We start from the raw sequence: 4561 nt of genomic DNA on the forward strand, positions 1-4561 counted from the left end.
TTGGTACTGAGAGACTTAAATCTATTTGACTGAGTGTATCCTCGGGAGATGAGGATGGGATGATGAGTTTCTAAGCCTTCTTTGGTCACATGCCCCCAAATTCAGCTCCCAGGAAAATTACATTTCTAACCATGCTACAATGAGGACATGTGTATCACATGGAGGAAACAGGGTTTATGTATGCAGGTACCAATTTTCTTATCAACCTTTACTTCCTTTTTTGTCCTTGTGAAAACCATATAACCCTGTAATATTCTTTTCTCAGACTGCAGGCTTCTTGAGGGTTGGAAACCCTGCTTTTTCTTCCAGGTATGCTGAGCACTCATGTAATGCAGTTATGGAGAGAATGAACATTTGCGATGAAAGACCACAGAAAGTTATTTTTATTTCCAAAATTAGAAAATCATTAGCATATGATTAACTATTTTTTTTTTTTATTGCTGTTGGTAGATAAGTAGATCTTGAATTTATTTTACAAACAAGACCTGTTCTATCTACCTTTTCCTTTAGGAGGCTAAAAGCGATTAACTATTTCTTTTCTTTTCTTTTTTTTTTTTTGAGACAGAGTCTTACCCTGTCACCTTCAGTAGAATACTGTGGCAACACACAGCTCAGCAACCTCAAACTCTTGGGCTTAAGCGATTCTCTTGCCTCAGCCTCCCAAGTAGCTGGGACTACAGTAGCCCGCCTCAACGCCGGCTATTTGTTTTGTTGCAGTTGTCATTGTTGTTCAGCAGGCCCTGGGCTGGGTTTGAACCCGCCAGCTCCAGTGTATGTGGCTGGTGCCCTAGCTCTGAGTTACAGGTGCCAAGCCAACTATTGCTTATTTGAAGAATATTTTAAATAATGAAAGAAATCAGAGAACTTTCAGAAGATGACTGGAATGGTCAAAATCTTTTTCCATTTTGATATGTGCGATGGTAAACTTTCTGTGTCCACTTGTCTAGGCTGCAGTGCCTACATATTTGATCAAACACCAGTCTAGATGTTGCTGTGAAGATATTTTCTAGGTGTCCATACATATTTAAATCAGTAGACCTTAAGTAAAGCAGATTACCTTCTATGATGTGGGTGGGTCTCACCCAATCAAAAGCCTTAATAGAAACATCTGAAGTCCCTTAAGGAAGAAGGGATTCTGCCTCCAGTCTTCCTTTGGACACAAGCTGCAACATCAACTCTTTCCTGGCTCTCTGGAATCTTGTGAGCCAATTCCTTAAAATTTGTCTCCCTCTCTCTCTTCCATCCCCAGCCTCCAGCCTCTCTTTCCTTCTCTTTCTCCTCTCCCTTACACTTCAATTCTATTTGTTCTGTTTCCCTGCAGAACTCTAATACAATATGTAACAGTTACCTTTTTAGAACGTAACTGGGACTTGACAATGAACATGTTGGGTGTTGGTGCTGCTGTTGAAATGTTAAGACATTAAGAATAGGCCGGTGCAGTGGCTCATGCCTATAATCCTAGCACTTTGAGAGGCTGAGGTGGGTGGATTGCTAGAGCTCAGGAGTTCAAGACTAGCCTGAGCAAGATTGAGACCCTATCTCTAAAAAATAGCCAGGTATTGTGGCGGGGACCTTAGTCCCAGCTTCTTGGGAGGCTGAGGCAAGAGGATCACTTGAGCCCAAGAGTTTGAGGTTGCTGTGAGGTATGAGGCCCAGCACTGGAGGCACCTGGGCATTTAATCTTCTCAATGAAGTACACATAAAAATCCTTTTGGCTTGGTGTCTGCAGGTCAGTGGTTAGGGCAGCAACCGCATGCACCAGGGATGGTGGGTTCAAACCCTGCCAGGGCCTGGTAAACAATAATGACAACAATAACAACAACAACAACAAAAAGCCAGGCATTGTGGTGGGGACCTGTAGTTCCAGCTACTGGCATGGCTGAAGCAAGAGAATTGCTTAAGACCAAGAGTTTGAGGTTGCTGTGTGCTGTGACGCCATAGCACTCTACCAAGGGTGATATAGTGAGACTCTGTCTCAAAAAAAAAAAAAAAAAAGAAGAAAAGAAAGAAAATCCTTTTAATATGATCATTGTGGATCTCACTTTCAGCCACTGACCTTTAAGGAAGAAGAGCAAATAAGCCCCACACTTAGGTCTACTGACTGATTAGCTAGTAAGACAAAAGTGGCATTTAATCAGAGAGGCTTGTCCAAACAAGTAGCAATGTCTTTTCTCTCTCTGACTGCCTAGATTTAGTCATAATTAAATTTGTATTGACTGCTGACTATATTTAGACTGCTGAATTAGGTGTTGTTGGGACTGAACAAGAAATAAAAGATGTTGACCCTCACGGAGCCTACCTACTGAAGAAGTCAATTTAGGATTAAATCCACATTTAATTCTAAACAGCAAATCCTAGACACCAAATCAATTATAATATTGCATAGAACTATTTTTGTCAGAGAATATCAGGTGTTTTTCAAATGAATTCTTTTTATAATCTCAACTTTTTACTCAATGCTGAAACTTTTTTCTAACTTAAAACAAACAATATTGGAGGTTTTATTAAAGTTGCTATAACAGTTAAGCCTCTTTATAACTCCAAGATTGACTTCATGGAATCATTTGGGAAATACCTTAGGGAGTTTTAGATGAACCAGACCTAGACTTTTTCTTAATGCTTAATGTCCTAAATTATTTATAGTTCATGTTTCTTATATGTAGAAAACAGTACAAATCTTAATAAAAGTTTATAGTTTACTGTTGTTACACAGCCCAAGGCCTTTATTTCACAAGTATCGGAACTCAGTTCCTGGAGGTAAAATGATTTGCTCACAGTTGCTCATTGTCTAAGTGAGTCCCTTGCAAGCTGTCCAGACAAAGGTCAATATACTGAGACAACAAGAGTTGCAGAGGAGAAAGAGTTTAATATTACAAGGTGCCAAATGAGGACATCGGAGAAATGTCTTGATCCACCTCCTAAAGAATTCTGGGGCTAAGATTTCTAAAGGCGCTGTAGTGAAAAAAGGGCTAGGGAATTGAGTCTGGCTGGGGGATGAACTCACTGGCTTGGGAAGCAGAAATTGACTTCTTGGCTCAGACGGTCCCTGGAAAGAGGCTTGTGTATTTGTTGGAATGGTTCCCATGCACGGTCACTGGTCAAGTTGACATCAGTTGGTCCCCTTGAAGGAAGAGTCTGGAAAATATCTCAAATATCAGTATTAAGTTTTACAATAGTGATATTATCTACAGAAGCAATTTGGGAAGTCACCAGTCTTGTCCCTTTCAGGGATATGTAGTAGGCAATTTAGGGAACAATGACTGGTTAACTTCTGGCTATATCTATACTTCTGTAGAAATCAGACTTTGACTTATCATAGTTCCTTTCTTATGGCCTTATATATGTTTTTTTCTTGTATAATTTTAATATAGGTGGTTTCACACTTAGTCACTTTGGTTAGTTAATGTAACTAGTCACACACATAATTATGAAGTTACTATGGAGGACCAGTCTAACTCCAACAAATATGTTGCTATTGCTTTACTTTCCAGGTTGTTGCTCAGGGTGTTGGGAAATGGGCAACCTGACCTGCTGGGGTCCCTCACAAAGAGCCTGCTGCCAGAGGCTGGTCAGCTCTGGTCCAGTCTCGGGCTGTTGTCTTCCCTGTGGTTTGTTAAGACCTCTCAGTATGTTAGTGAGGCAATAGTTCTTTCCAGCCTTTCTGGCCTGGGGTCATTCCTGGGTCACAGGTATCCAAAAGGGTAGATGAGTCAGACCTGTGACTTACAGTGACTCTGGGCAGCCTAATTACTGAAACAGAAACTCAACTTCTTTTTGTATAGAAACTTTATTAGAAGTATGAGTCAGCAGTAGCTACTTGCAATACTGTTTTTGGACTGTTAATAGAATGTCTCTTAAAGTTGAGTTGAATGAGTTGAAATTGCACAGTTGTTCAAGGGGTCTCCTGACTATGCAACCTACATTTTGAATATGACCTAGAACTAAGAGGCTTAGAACTTTATTTTATTTTATTTATTTTATTTTGAGATAGAGTCTCAGTCTGTTGCCCTCAGTAGAGTGCCGTGGTGTCACAGCTCATAGCAACCTCCAACTCTTGGGCTTAAGCGATTCTCTTGCCTCAGCCTCCCGAGTAGCTGAGACTACAGGTGCCCACCATAACATCCAGCTATTTTTGGTTGCAATTGCCACTGCTGTTTTTTAGCTGGCTGGGGCCAAATTTGAACCTGCCACCCTCTGTATATGGGGCTGGCACCCTACCCACTGAGCACAGGTGCCACCCTGAGGCTTAGAACTTTAAATCTACACTTAACCCAAATCCCAGCTCCCTTTCATACAATCCCAAGATCCACGTAGGCCCTTCCCAGTCTTCTGTTCTCTGAAAGTATATTGTAATTAAAGATGGATCCAGGACAAATTTCATTAGGATTTATACCCATTTCTATGTGTGAGGCTCTAAGTGGTGTTTTGCAATTACCATTGACTATTACTTGTAAAACATCAATTCTTCTTTACCTTAATATTGTATCTCATCTGTAATTTCACAATGCAATTTCTTCTAATTCAGCAGTAATTACAGACCCCCTAATAATTAGGTTGGAAG

The 4561-nt window shown here is 40.5% G+C and overlaps 1 non-coding gene across 1 annotated transcript; it reads right to left on the minus strand.

Annotated features, from left to right (window-relative positions):
* Positions 1 to 438: 438 nt before the first annotated feature.
* On the minus strand, positions 439 to 547 carry LOC128560626 (small Cajal body-specific RNA 15). Its single transcript, XR_008373102.1, has one exon. It is a non-coding gene; the product is annotated as a small Cajal body-specific RNA 15 (non-coding RNA).
* Between the last annotated feature and the right edge of the window lie 4014 nt (positions 548 to 4561).

The sequence above is a fragment of the Nycticebus coucang genome, chromosome 11, assembly GCF_027406575.1.
Source record: "Nycticebus coucang isolate mNycCou1 chromosome 11, mNycCou1.pri, whole genome shotgun sequence".
In the NCBI taxonomy this organism is placed as follows: Eukaryota; Metazoa; Chordata; class Mammalia; order Primates; family Lorisidae; genus Nycticebus; species Nycticebus coucang.